At 36.0% G+C, this 16,067-nt stretch overlaps 1 pseudogene across 1 annotated transcript; it reads left to right on the forward strand.

Annotated features, from left to right (window-relative positions):
* The first annotated feature begins 7,068 nt into the window (after positions 1-7,068).
* LOC308635197 (proline-rich nuclear receptor coactivator 2-like) lies at positions 7,069-7,665 on the forward strand (annotated as a pseudogene). The gene has a single exon. The product of its transcript is annotated as a proline-rich nuclear receptor coactivator 2-like (transcript).
* Positions 7,666-16,067: the final 8,402 nt, after the last annotated feature.

Genomic DNA, 16,067 nt, shown 5'->3' on the forward strand with positions numbered 1-16,067 from the left:
CAATTATGGTGTACATGTTATACAAAAATTAATGGTAGTCAGTTTACTTTTACTTTAATTCAACCAAAGATAATTATTCTGAAATGAAACTTCAGGAATTGGTAAATTTGAAGTTAATATTTGTTTATTGCACAATACATTTCTTTAAAAAAAAATCTTTAACATTCAGGGGAAAATTCCTAATATGGTTTCAGTAATATTAAGTTATAAAACATTATTACATTCTTGAAACTTCAGATAGCTTATATAGTACTTATTGTTAATTAGTGTTTATTAATATTTAGATACATCCAGTTATCTAAAAATAACTGTAGAATATTATTATGAAAAATGGCAAAATTATTACTTATATTTAGGCTTTTGTATTTCTATAACCCAACATCCTGGTTTTGATATTTATATAACTTTTAAATAAATGTTTATAAATGCTATATTCTTATAATGTCAAGGCTCATAGAATTCATATTCTGTTCTGTAGCCATGATTTCCATATTGACCAACATTAGTTCTGTATTCTTACAATGGATCCAATACTCTCTATCACCTCAGCACAGCACTATTTCTCATATTGGTGAGTGCAAGCTCTGCATAAAAATGCTTAACAAATGTTCACATTAAATGTTCCTTCAAGTACTCGCATTAATACTTAAAATAATACCTTCACTGTTGGAGCTTAAGAAGGTAAGAGCCGGGCTGGAGATGTGGCTCAAGCGGTAGCGCGCTCGCCTGGCATGCGTGCGGCCCGGGTTCGATCCTCAGCACCACATACCAACAAAGATGTTGTGTCCGCCGAGAACTAAAAAATAAATATTAAAAATTCTCTCTCTCTCTCTCTCTCTCTCTCTCTCTCTCTCTCTCTCCCCCCCCCTCACTCTCTCTTTAAAAAAAAAAAAAGAAGGTAAGAGCCAAAAAAGCTTAATAAATAAGTAATACTTTCAAGCTAAGCAAAGGCAATGAGTCTATGTTTTACTATAAAAATGAAAGCTTTTAGTTTTTGAAAAAAAAAGACAAGAAAAATATCAGGAAAAGTTGGATCTTCATTTGTGAAAAAAAAGCAGACAAAATAGAACAAGTCTTAGCAATATTATATCCATTATTTTACTTGACATTTAAGTTTTAACAAACTATCATCACCTATATTCATCTATTATATTGAATTAGTGCTGTCAATATGAATTCTATTGGTTTATAATTTTATTCACTTTTAATTTATAGTATCAGTAGGTTTTGCAAGTTTCTGAGAAATATAAAGAAAGGAGTTGATTTCTAGAGATCCAAGATGGCAGATTAGAGATGTCCATATCACACAAGTGGGCCCCAAAGGAGATCCTTGGGGTGCGGTCTCCCATGGGGAGGGTATGTGCCATATCCCACTTCCAGGTGCCCTGAACCCAAGACCAACCCTACCACCCTGGTAACCTTAACCATCCTGAAGGTGGAAATACCAGCAAACAACAGACAACCTCACTTATTTGGATGAGAAGGAAAGCAGGAAAGATAGGGATCTCCAACCAAAACAATCCTTGTTTCTTCATTTGAGGGTTTTCCCCCCTTTTTTTTCCTCCCCCTCTATTCTCCCACCCTCACATCTCCAACATATGTGAAACCAAGTACTTTGCATGAATTAGGATAGCGAGGAGTGGGATGTGTGAATAGGATATTACAGTTATGTTGTATAGTCTCTTTTCTCCTATTTTTACATTTTTTATTTTTCTTAATGTTAATGTTTGTTTGTTTGTTGTACTCTATTGTCTTCCCACTTACTTGTCTGCCCCAAATCACTTCATCTCTCTTCTCCTTAACCATATTCTTTAGATTCCTCTTTCACACTTCCTAAGATCTAATAACTATCCTCACCGCCTTGTCTCTCAACATCTCATCCTACACCTCACCGCTGGGGTTCATTGTCCACCATCAGAAACTGTAGATCCTTTTGCAAACCTGCTGTTTATATTGTAGATAATAATTGAACTCACCATTTCTGTACATGTGACCAAACTGTAAACATCTTAATAGCAACTATTTGGTTTAAGGTTGTATTTTGTTTGTATTGGGATCTGTTAACATTGTTCTTCCCCTTAAAGGAGAGGTATTGAAACCCTTCAGGGCCACTACAAGCATATAAGGTAAAAATAGTAACACTTCAGATCTGCAGTGCTAAAAGAGAAGACACACAAACGAAAAAACAAGAAAAGAAAGTGCCCAAACAAACCAAGATGCTACATTATTAGAGTCCATGGCCAGCACAGGAGAACAAATGACAGAGAAGGAGCTCAGGATGTACATAATTAAAATGTTCTGTGAATTAAAGGATGATATAAGACAGCAAATAGAGGCAGCAAAAGATCATTTTGATAAAGAGCTACATAAGCAAATACAGGAAACAAAAGATTACTTCAGTGGGGAGATAGAGGTTCTGGAAAAGAAAAGTCAAACAGAAATCCTTGAAATGAAATAAACAAACAAAAAAAGAAAGAAAGAAAGAGAGAGAGAGAGAGAGAGAGAGAGAGAGAGAGAGAACGAACCAAATTAAAAGTTCAATTGAAAGTATCACTAACATACTAGACCACTTGGAAGACAGAACCTCAGACAATGAAGACAAAATATATAATCTTGCAAAGAATGTAGACCACACAGTAAAGATGGTAAGAAACCATGAGCAGAACATTCAAGATATATGGGATAGCATAAAAAGACCAAATTTAAGAGTTATTGGTATAGAGGAAGGCATAGAGTTCCAAACCAAAGGAATGAACAATCTATTCAATGAAATAATATCAGAAAATTTTCCAAACATGAAGAATGAATTGGAAAACCAAATACAAGAAGCTTACAGGATGCCAAATGTACAAAATCACAAGATCCACACAAGGCACATTATAATGAAAATGCCTAGCATACAGAATAAGGAGAAAAATTTAAAACCTATGAGAGAAAGGAATCAGATTACATATGGGGGAAACTAATTGGGTTATCTGCAGATTGTTCAACCCATACTTTGAAGGCTAAAAGATCCTATAAAAACGTATACCAAGCCCAGAAAGAAAATGGATGCCAAGCAAGAATCTTTTTTTAAATTCATTTATTTATTTATTTTTTAGTCATACATGACAGTAGAATGCATTTTTATATATAATACATACATGGAATGTACATACATCAATCATATTGTCTATTCCCAAGCAAGAATCTTATATCCAGCAAAATTAAGCTTTAGAGTTAATGATGAAATAAAAACCTTTCAGGGCTGGGGTTGTGGCTCAACGGTGCTCACCTAGCACATTTGAGGCCCTGGGTTCAATCCTCAGCATGACATAAAAGTAAATTAATAAAAAAAATAGGTATTGTGTCCAACTACAACAACAACAACAACAAAAACCTTCCAAGTTGACAAAAGTTAAAAGAGAATTTTGTAACTTTTTTTTTTTAACAAAGCCTGCACTACAGAACATCTTCAGCAAAATATTCCAGAGGAGGAAATGAAAAACAACAATGAAAATCAGCAAAGGGAGGTATTGCACTAAAGAAAAAACTAATCAAAGGAGAAACCAAGTCAAATTAAATACCAAAAATAAACAAAAATGGCTAGGAATACAAATCATATCTCAATAATAACCCTGAATGTTAATAGCCTAAACTCACCAATTAAAAGACATAAACTGGCAGATTGGATTTTAAATAAAGACCCAACAATATGCTGCCTCCAAGAGACTCATCTCATAGGAAAAGACATCCATTGACTGAAGGTGAAGGTTTGGGAAAAATTGTACCACTCACATGGACTGTGGGAACAAGCAGGGGTTTCCATCCTCATATCAAATAAAGTATACTTCAAGCTAAAGTTAATCAAAAGGGATAAAAAAGGACATTTCAGGAAAAACATACACCAAAAGACATAACAATTATAAATATATATGCCCCAAACAATGGAGCATCTGCTTTCATTAAGTTCCAGAGTCAAATAGACCACAACACAATAATTCTGGGTGACTTTAACACACCTTTTTCACCACTGGAATAGATATTTCAAACAAAAGCTAAACAAAAAAGCTATAGAACTGAATAATACAATCAATAACTTAGACTTAACAGACACACATAGAATATTTCACCTATCCATGAGCGAATACACTTTCTTCTCAGCAGCACATGGATCCTTCTCTAAAATAGACCATATGTTGTACCACAAAGCAACTCTTAGCAAATACAAAAAGATAGAGATACTACCCTGCATTCTATAAGATCATAATGGAATGAAATTAGAAATCAATGATGAAATAAAAAAATAAAAGATACTCCAACATCTGGAGACTAAATAATATGCTATTGAATGAAGAATGGGTTGCAAAAAACATCAATGAGGAGACTAAAAAATTCTTAGAAGTAAATGAGAACACTGATACAATATATTGAAATCTCTGGGACACTATGAAGGCAGTACTAAGATGAAAGTTCATTGCATGGAGTTCATTCCTTAAAAGAAGAAAAAGTCAACAAATAAAATAACCTAACATTACATCTCAAAGCCCTAGAAAAAGAAGAATAAATCAACACCAAAAGCAGTAGGAGACAGGAAATGATTAAAATCAGAACTTAAATCAATGAAATTGAAACAAAAGAAACAATTGAAAAAAATTGACAAAACAAAAAGTTGATTCTTTGAAAAAATAAACAAAATTGATAAACCCTTAGCCATGCTAATAAAGAGGAGAGAGAAAATTCAAATTACTAACATACGTGATAAAAAAGGAAGTATCACAATAGACACTATAGAAATACAGAAGATAATCAGAAATTATTTTGAAAATTTGTACTCCAATAAAATAGAAAATATTGAAGGCATTGACAAATTTCTAGAGTCATATGATATACACAATTTTAACAGATCAATTTCAAGCAGTGAAATAGAAGACACCATTAGAAGCCTACCAACCAAGAAAAGCCCGTGACTGGATAGATACAGAGCTGAGTTCTACAAAACCTTCAAAAAAAAGAACTAATACCAATACTTTTCAAATTATTTCATGAAATAGAAAAAGAGGATACACTTCTAAATTCATTCTATGAGGCCAATATCATCTTGATTCCAAAACCAGGCAAAGACACATCAAAGAAAGCAAGCTTCAGACCAATATCTCTAATAAAGATAGATCCAAAAATTGTCAATAAAATTCTGGCAAATTGAATACAAAAACATAACAAAAAGATAGTACACCACGATCAAGTGGGTTTCGTCCCAGGGATTCAAAGTTTGGTTCAACATACAGAAATCAATAAATGTAATTCATCACATCAATATACTTAAAGAATCATATGATAATCTCAATAGATGTAGAAAAAGCATTCAACAAAATACAGCACCCTTTCATGTTCAAAACACTAAAAAAAAAAAAAAACCTAGGGATAACAAGAATACATCTCAACATTGTAAAAGCTATCTATGCTTAGCCCTAGGCCAACATCATTCTAAATGGAGAAAAATTGAAAGTATTCCCTCTAAAAACTGGAACAAGGCAGGGTTGCCCTCTTTCACAAACTCTATTTAACATAGTTCTTGAAACAATGGCCAGAGCAATTAGACAGATGAAAGAAATTAAAGGGATATGGATAGGAAAAGAAGAACTCAAATTAGCACTATTTGCCGATGATATGATTTTCTACCTACAAGACCCCAAAAATTCCACCAGAAAACTTCTAGAACTAATAAATGAAATCAGCAAAGTGGCAGGATATAAAATCAACACTCATAAATCAAAGGCATTTTCGTATATCAGTGACAAATCCTCTGAAAGGGAAATCAGTAAAACTACCCCATTTACAATAGCCTCAAAAAAAAAAATACTTGGGAATCAACGAAAGAGGTGAAAGACCTCTACAATGAAAACTATAGGACACTAAAGAAAGAAATCAAAGAAGACCTTAGAAGATGGAAAGATCTACCTTGTTCTTGGATAGGCAGAATTAATATTGTCAAAATGACCATACTACCAAAAGTACTATATAGATTTAATGTAATTCCAATCAAAATCCCAATGACATTCTTCATAGAAATAGAAAAAGCAGTCATGAAATTCATCTGGAAAAATAGGAGACCCAGAATAGCTAAAGCAATCCTTAGCAAGAAGAATTAAGCAGGTGGCATCACTATACCAGACCTTAAACTATACTACAGAGCAACAGTAACAAAAACAGCATGGTATTGGCACTAAAATAGACTTGTAGACCAATGGTACAGAATAGAGGACACAGAGACAAACCCAAATAATTACAGTTATCTTATATTAGACAAAGGTGCCAAAAACATATTGAAAAAGGATAGCCTCTTCAACAAATGGTGCTTGGAAAACTGGAAATCCATATGCAAACAAAATGAAATTAAAGCCCTATATCTCACCATGCACAAAACTCAATTCAAAGTGGATCAAGGACCTAGGAATTAAACCAGAGATTCTAACCCTAACAGAAGAAAAAGTAGGCCCAAATCTCCATCATGTTGATTAGGCCCCGACTTCCTTAATAAGACTCCTATAGGGCAAGAATTAATATCAAGAATCAATAAATGGGATGGATTCAAACTGAAAAGCTTCTTCTCAGCAAAAGAAACAATCAATGAGGTAAATAGAGAACCTACAGAATGAGAACAAATTTTTACCATACATACATCAGATAGAGCACTAATCTCTAGGATATATAAAGAACTCAAATCTTAACACCAAAAAATAAATAATCCAATCAATAAATGGGCCATGGAACTGAACAGACACTTCTCATAAGATGATTTACAATCAATCAACGAATACATGAAAAATGTTGAACATCTTTAGCAATTAGAGAAATGCACATCAAAACTACTCTTAAGATTTCATCTCGAGGAGGTTGGCTCTCAGACGCAGGGTGGTCAGCAGCCAGCTCCTCATTGCTCGTGGGCTTTGTTAGATCCTTGCCTCATCTCTCCCTGGAAAAGGGAGGGAGGGAGGCTTCGATGTTGAGAGGGAGCCGTGCAGTCCGAGCTTGAAGTCGTTAGGACTTCTCTCAAACTTGTGTGCTGAGGAGACTCAGACGTTGGCCTCAGCTCCTAGGCTGAACTCAGCAGATTGGCCTATGAAAACTTCTATATTGAGACAAAGGAAAGGATCCATCAGAAAACAACACCTATTATTTTGGGCTTGGCAGCAAGGAAGAGGACAGGTAGTGGAAATCCTGCAATCGGAAAAGCAGACTGAAAGGTGACAAAGAAGCTGAAGATGGGTGGTGGAGAGAGGTATAACATTCCAGCCCCTCAATCTAGAAATGGTAGTAAGAACCAACAGCAGCTTAATAGAAGACCAAGGATCAGAATTCCCAGATGAAAATTGTTTATAAAAAAAAAAAAAAGAAAGAGGACATGGTTATAACTCATCAGCAGCTGCATAGCAGGCCATGCAAAATGGGGGGAAGAACAAAAATTTTCCAAGTAATCCAAATTGGAAAGCTAGCTTATCAAGTCCCACCTTACTTTTTAAGTCTCAAGTTAATCAGAACTATTATGGAGCCAAATTTAGTGAGGCACCATCACCAAGTGTTCTTCCTAAACCACCAAGCCACTAGGTTCCTGTGAACTTTAATCCTTCAGACAAGGAAATAATGACATTTCAGCTTAAAACCTTACTTAAAGTCCAAGTATAAAATGATATAAAGTACTAATGTTTAAATTTAGTTTACAAAAAGTTGTCAGTTGGTCTGAAACAAATTACAGATTCACTAGGGAGTTGACCAATTTGTGTAAAACTGCTTATTAATGTAAGAGTATCAATCAAATTTCATCTCATTTGTTTTACATATTGTGTGCACTGTAATGTAATGGTGGTTATCAGTGCAACTTAAAATAAGTGTACTTGATAGTGTTCTCAATTGAATAGCTGTTAAGTGAAAACCAAGTTTATATTGGGAATGGTAAAGGAATCAACTTTTTATATTTTTATTGGTGGGAATATAGTAAAAGATTCATGGATAAGTAGATTTACATGTAGTAAATCAGATTAAGCATCTAGCTGAGACAAGGATTGAAAAATAGGTGGACATTTGAAAGTTTAATGTCCCAGAAAGCCAAACTAGTAACACGCCAACAACTTAATGCACTGCCAAGAGAGAATGTGAATTTTTAATAGTTGTATTTTACTAAATTGCACAGTGATGAATCTGTAAAGAGCACTTGGAGTTTACTAGAATGAGGCACAGTATACATAAGGTGCCATGTTTCTTAAATTGCAATGGATAGGTGTCTGCCAATAGATGCACCCAACCATTTTTTATAGAAATAGTATTGAGCACTTGATAGCTTTCAAAAAATACATTTTTTTTTGTTTTACAGCACTGCACAAGCTATTCTGACAGTGATGTGGCCTCATATCCCTGCAAATCTTAAAGTGGGGAGTTGTATAATGTGAAAGTTCAAAGTACCTTGGGAAGAAGAGCCATGTAAATACACATAATAAACTTGTAGCATATGTAAAGTCTTCTTGGCCTACAAAAAAATAGAATATTTTAGTATGAATTTGCTGAATATAAGACCATGGACTGTTTTTTTTTTACTATGGCCTAATTTTAAAGGTCCAGAATTGTTTTTAAAGTTTGCCCTCATGCTAAAGTGCCAGTGTATGTGTGTCATAATTGATTTGGTTGTAAACTATATTACAAAGTAAATCCTAGTGTAATAAGTTTTGTATTATAAACAAAAAAGTCTAAGTTGCTAGAACATTTCCTAATTTTAGGAAATGTAAAATGCAGTACAAGATTCCTCTACTCTCTAGTCTATAAACCCAAAGATTCATTTTGGCTTTTACAAGTTCTTGTAACCAATGATACAAATCAAAATTGTATTTGGTGCCAGTGAGTTTATTTTTTTCTGGTCATGAGTAAGTACAACCCAGGGAACCACTTAATGCAAAAGATGTAATCTCTTGCATAATACCCCTTTAGGCCTGTTTTACCAATCTTAAGGGAAAAATGCTAAATATGACAGTCTAATAGCAAGTTAGAAAAGTACATGGACCAATTTAAAAGTTCTGATAATGCCCTACTTTCTAATTTGGCATCTTTTTTGATGTTTTAAATATAACAGGCTAAGTTATACTTCACTAAATGAATTTTTTTAAGAGAGAGGGAGAGAGAGAGAGAGAGAGAGAGAGAGAGAGAGAGAGAATTTTAATATTTATTTTTTAGTTATCGGCGGATACAACATCATTGTATGTGGTGCTGAGGCTCGAACTTGGGCCGCACGCATGCCAGGCGAGCACGCTACCACTTGAGCCACATCCCCAGCCCCACTAAATGAATTTAGATGAACTATTGCCCAAGTCAAATATTGAATATACTAAAGGCAAAAAAAATTCATCTCATTCCAGTCAGAATGGCAGCTATTAAGAATACAAACAACAGTAAGTGTTGGCGAGGATGTGGGGGAAAAGACACACTCATTCATACATTGCTGGTGGGACTGAAAACTGGTACAGCCTATATGGAAAGCAGTATGGAGATTCCTTGGAAAACTGGGAATGGAACCACCTTTGATCCAGCTATACCACTCCTCAATATATACCCAAAGGACTTAAAAAACAGCATACTACAGGGACACAGCCACATCAATGTTTATAGCAGCACAACTCACAATTGCTAAATTGTGGAACCAACCTAGATGCCTCTCAGTAGATGAATGGATAGAGAAAATGTTATGTATATATATAACGTATGTATATGAATATTACAGAGAATTAAATGAGAATAAAATCATGACATTTGCAGGCAAGTTGATGGAGTTGGAGAATATAATGCTAAGTGAAGTAAGCCAATCCCAAAAAACCAAAGGCTGAATGTTTTCTCTGATATAAGGATGCTGATTTATAATGGGGATGGGAGGGCATGAGAGGAATAGATGAACTCTAGATAGGGCAAAAGGAGGGAGGGGAGGGAAGGGGACATGGAGGCAGTAGAATAAGATGGACATCATTACTCTAAGTACATGTATGAAGACATGAATGGTGTGACTCTATGTTATGTACTACCAAAGATATGAAAAATTGTGGTATATATATTTAATCTGAATTGAAATAAATTCTTCTGTTATAATAACAAATTAGAATAAATTTTTTAAAAGAAAGGAGTTAGCTTTTAATTTGTAAGCTAAGAAATAACAAAATAAAGTCAAGTAAATGAAAATTAAAAGTAGCAGGTAAAGGCCCTCTCTCTCATGCATATCCCCTTGGCTCTTATTCTTTCAATAGTAAAGATAATCCTGACTGCAAATCCAAATGCTGAAAATGAGGGCTTTTTTATTTTTCTTTCCCCAGAGCCTGCTGTATGGCAGGCTGGATAGATTGGAGAAGTAATAGCTTGGAAGCAGCCCTCAAACCATAATTGAATTGCTAGGTAATAAATAAAGTGTGAAGCCTTAACCCAAGTCCATGTCATAGTAGATCCAGTAGATCTATGGACTACCAGGTAGAAATTTCTTCGTTACATAAGGGCCTATTCAAAATATTATACCTATAACTGGCAAAATCTAGCCCCTGGCCTTTATTATGAGAATAACCACATTGGAACTCCCTGAAAAGACTCCCACCTTCCATGAAAAAAAACTAAGAACTATATCATATATTAAGTAGAATGATGGGAAGTCGGAAATATAGTCCCTACACTAAGGCATTTAAATTTCATGTAAGAAGTTAGCCCAATAATGTCCATGTTCAAAATGTGTGGGTCAGGAAGACACTTGGGAAATCTGTACTTTCCATCTCCACAAATTTTGGCAATGCTGAACCAATAGATCTGGACCCTGTGAAGTGGAGGAACCCATCTACAAAAAGGTAAAATAAGGGTCCCACAAATCTAAAGTAACCTATTCTCCATTGTCTTTTTTAGCTTCTTCTTCTAGGGAAAAAAAAAAAAACAAAATAAAGCCTGATATACATGAGGATAAAAGGGTTCTATTCCATGAGTGGTCAGGGACAATTATGTCCTGCAAGATGTTCATAGAGGCTTTCTCTAGCCATTAAGGCATGCCTGCCCACTCTTAAACCTTTAATCTGGAAAGTTCACTGAAAGCCCATATGTTGAAAGCTTGGTTCCCAGCCCATGGTGCTGTGGGCAGGTGGTAGAAATTCTTAAGAGGTGGGGTCTAGTGGGAAGTGTTCTGAGTGTTGGGGGCATGCTATGGAAGAGTGTGTTGGAACTTTGAGTCTTCTTCAATTTTCACTCCTGGCCATGATGTGAGTGGCTTTGCGCCACCCTATGTTCCCTGCCATGATGCAATGTCTCAAAGCAATGGGTTAATGGATCCTGGACTGGGACCTCCAGAATTGTGAACCAAAATAAATTTTTCCTCCTTCTAAGTTGATAATCTCAGGTATTTGTTATAGTAGTGAAACACCCATTTTCTGGAGGTATCAACAACTCCCCAAGAGAAGACCTAAATCAAAGCTGATGAAGCATGGCATGCAAATAGCATATTTTACTCTCCACTAAGTGAGACAATTCTAAGCAATTTACATACTGTTTCCCAAAGTCACCAAGAAGAGTTAAGCTCCAGTTGACCATGTAGCACTGCTCTTGGTAATGGAACCTTTGCTCCCATCTCTTGTCTTCATTCCCTACTTCCTTTGTTTTCCCAAATAAATTTCTTGCACTCAAATTCTTAGTTCTGTGTCTCTTGAGAGATCACAAACTAAGGCATGTCCCTTTAACAATTTTTTCATTAAAAACATGATTGAAAAAAAGCATGTTGATAATTTTTTTAAAAAATAGCTATAGTGCTCATTCACTACACCCACTTCAATAACTACTGGGGCAAGACATATTACAAAGCAATGTTCTAATTGTTACATGCTCAGAGTCATGAGCCAAAGATTCAATAAGATTTTGTTCTACCTTCTTTGAGAAAACAAGAAATTGTATACTTATGTTAAAAATCCATTTAAAGTGTTTAATTATCCATTTAAAAATACTTCTTTACAAAAGCTTATTTGCCCATTTTGTGTTGCTATAATACAATACCTAAAACCAAGTACTTCATGAGGAAAAGTTTTTGTCTTATGATTCTGGTAAACGCAAAGAACAAACAACATGGTATCAGCATCTGGCAAAGCCTTCTGGCCATTTCACTAAATACTGGATCAGCTGGCATAAGTGGGAGCAGCATATATGCAGAGAGGGGAAGCAAGAGACAAGTAGCAAGAGAATGAGCTGAAAAAGCCAAACTCACTTTATAACAACCAGTCTCACAAGTACTAATCTAATCCCAGGAGAGCTAGAACTCCGGAGACAGCATCAATCCCATGACCTTCACCTTCCACTGTTATTACCCACCCCCCACACACATACCTGTTAAAGATGCACTACCTCTCATCATTGGGGACCAACCTTCCAGCCCATGAACCTCTGAGGGGGGGGACAAACCATGTTCAAACCATAGCAACATATATATATATACATGGGCATTTCCCATTTGTATACTAAAGTGGACAAATTTCTGCTTTCTGAGAAGCTCATCTGTGCAGAACAGCTTGAATCCACAATAAGACTGCTTTTCAGGCTAAGTTGTACTCTGCCTAACCAAAGAGGTGCCTTTCAAACTCTAGTCCACATCATTGGCTCTTCTGGGATCATGCAGGGCCCAAGCAGCAAAGCTATAGATTTCCAGCATGCATTTGCAAAATAGGTATCTACCTCCTTAGATATTCATGCCAAACTCTCTTAAATATAAAAGGATGTGAAACCCCAACAAACTCCTACCACATGTGCACATGTGTGTGCATGCACACACACACACACACACACACACACACACACAGAGGAAATGTTAGATGGTTACTCAATGTAGTTTTCATTGCCCTGAGTTGCTTTATCTAATGCTGGAATGTACTCATTAAATATCATTTAAACCAGTATTCTCTATGATTCTATATGGGGCTCCAAGTCTCAGCACATTGGAACTAGAGAAAGAAACACTGTCAAGTTCAATTTAGTCAAGATGATCTCCCTAACAATACTTCAAAGATTGTATTCCCCTAATTCATACAATAGGATTAGGATATGCACTCAGTTTAAAAAGATTACTTTACCATTCTGATGATCATGCACAATTTTATTGCTATTAAACTCCTTTGTATAGTGTCTCAAGCAGAGTTTCTCTTGGGAAAAGTACTTATGTTACTTTTTAAAAGAAATGTATACTAAGATTTGTATTTTTAACAAATCAAAACCAGTACCTTCGAGAGAATCCTAAGCCTACACTAAATGTCAACTTTTGGGATTTAAAAGTAATTTTGAGGGCTGGGGTTGTGGCTCAGCAGTAGAGTATTCGCCTAGCATGTGCAAGACCCTGGGTTCGATCCTCAGCACCACATATAAAATAAAATAAAGGTATTGTGTCCATCTTCAACTAAAAAATAAATATTTAAAAAAATAATTTTGATAAATTATTTCCATTGACCGCATGATTAAATGAGTAAACATCCAATTGTTGAAATTTTTCAACCTCATAGCCTAATTCAGCCTGTGTTGTATATTGCCTGTCTGGTTCGGTTTTCATTCTTCTTTTGTTTTTAATTTAGTATTAGAAGTGCTTTCCAGTTCAATAGACTTCCTCCCACCAACTCATTTTTATCTAATTCTCAACTACGTGCAAATTTTGGTTTTCCTATCTGGCCTCCCAGAGAAACTAAAATTGCAATTGTTACATTAAAACAGGGAGCCCCATAGATTATTCCTGAGACCCATACTAGAAGCATTTAATACAAAAAAAGATTTTTGCATATTTCCAATAATGATCACATGCCTACCTTGGTTGTGACATAATTAAGCATTTAAAATTAAATGTAATTGCAAGATTTTTCTCTCGTGTCTTGTTTTTCTCCTGTGAATTATTTTTGCACCAAAGCTCTTTGAATGATACATATGGTAGGAAGATGATAGACACTGGGCCAGCAAAAGGGGAGGCTGCATGAGCAGCATGCTGAGACTCTTTGGACCAGATAACGGTCATAGGTCATCCCTAGCATCCACTGCTCCTCACTCATGGAGGTGGCCCCATAAATGGAACTGTTGTTGAAGGACAGCTTGGACAGAGTAATCTGGTTCAGAAAGGTCAATTCTTTAAAAGCCTATAGTCAACAGTTTTAAGATGGCAGCATAGAGAAGGTCACTTTCCTGAATTCTCCATGGTGTGAAACCAAGAAAGCAGACAGGCAAGGTGAAAGACAAAAGGTGGGTGGGGTAGGGGACATTACTGTTATAATATTGAGCACTCAAAGCAGATCTGGAACTCAAGAGGGTGGATATAATAAAATAAGGAAGAACACCCAGTGCATATTTCACTGCCCCTGCCAGAGGCACCACCAGAACTGTACCTCCAGAAGCAAAATGGAGAGATAAGGGAATTAAAGGATCCCATTTTTTTTTCAGAATGCATTTTCATTTATTGTATAAAATGGAGCACAACTTTTCATTTCTCTGGTTATACGTGATGTAAAGTCTCATCATGTATGCAGTCATACGTGTACCTATGTTTATCTCATTCCACCATCTTTCTTGCCTCATGCCCCCTCCCCTAGTTCCTCCATTCTTCCCATGCCCCCACCCCCCAATTGTGGATCAGCATCCACTTATCAGAGAGAACATTCAGCATTTGTTCTTTGGGGATTGGCTTACTTCACTTAGCATGATAGTCTCAAACTCCATGCATTTACCTGCAATTGCCATAGTTTTATTCTCTTTTAATGCAGAGTAATATTCCATTGTGTGTGTGTGTATGTGTGTGTGTGTGTATATATATATATATATATATATATATATATATATATATATATACACACACCACATTGTCTTTAGGATCCCATATTTTTAGGTGGGTCTAGATACAGAGTTTAGAGATCAAAGACAATGCCTACTACACTGAAAGACACGATGCACAATATCCTTATACCGGAAAGAAACCTCATCTCTTCCTATGTCATATGAAGGACATAGGAAGGAATCATTTTGCAGCTGCGATGCAGGAGCCAGCAGCTGAGAGATCCAATTCCTGGAAAACTTGAGTCTGGTTCAAAATACAGGCCTGGCAAACCCACACTGCATGACATATAGTGTGCCTACGTGGACTAGGAGAAAATCAAACATTGAAAGAGATTTACACATGGGACAACTGGTAAAGGAAACTCTCCTGGCTCTCCCTCTCCTCTCCAATCCCACTGCTTTCAGGACATGCTGAGAGAGAAGCATAATGGCTGGGTGTTTGAAAGGGCTGGAAGGAGAGATTGAGTTTGGAGACTAAATCTGAGACCAAGAAATATGGGGACCACAGGTGAGGCAGTGGACTAAGAATTGACTCTTCCACCACAAGAGTGGAACCCAGGGGAGAACCCTGGAGTACAGTCTTCCAGTGTGAACCAGCAATTGGTGGGCCCTAAAGGTGGGCTGATTTAAAATCTTCAGACCAACTGGCGTTCAATGAAGAGCCTGTAGCCTACCTAAACCTGCCCCCACCTACCCAATTTCCTCTCTCACCCTAGCAACCCCACCCTGAGGGTGGAGCATGATGCTCTAGATGTCCCTGCCTACCAGTGCTGAGAAGGGTAGCAGGAATTATTTGAACTCCAACAGAAACAATTTTATAACTTTTCATCAAGATATTTTTTTCATTTTTTCTTTTCTGTAATTGTTAGCTTAATGGTTTATGGACATTTAAACATATTCATGTTGCTTTTTCTCACTTCTAGCATTTTTTTTTGAAAATATTTTTTAGTTGTCAATGGACCTTTGTTTTATCTTATTTATTTATATGTGGTGCTGAGAAGCAAATCCAGTGACTCACACATGCTAGGCAAGGGCTCTACCACGGAGCCACAACTCCAGGTCTCTTTTCACTTCTTTCTTTTGCTAACAGCCAATTTCTATTGTTCTCTTTCACTCTTCCTTTAATTTACTCATATCTTCTCTTCTCCTCATCATAATCATCTCATCCTATATCACTTCTGTTCTGTCCCTGTAAACCATTCAAAATTGTAAACTCTTTTGCTAACTTACTGTTTTTATCA

This window comes from Spermophilus citellus, assembly GCF_964194105.1.
Source record: "Spermophilus citellus genome assembly, chromosome: 16".
NCBI lineage: Eukaryota > Metazoa > Chordata > Mammalia > Rodentia > Sciuridae > Spermophilus > Spermophilus citellus.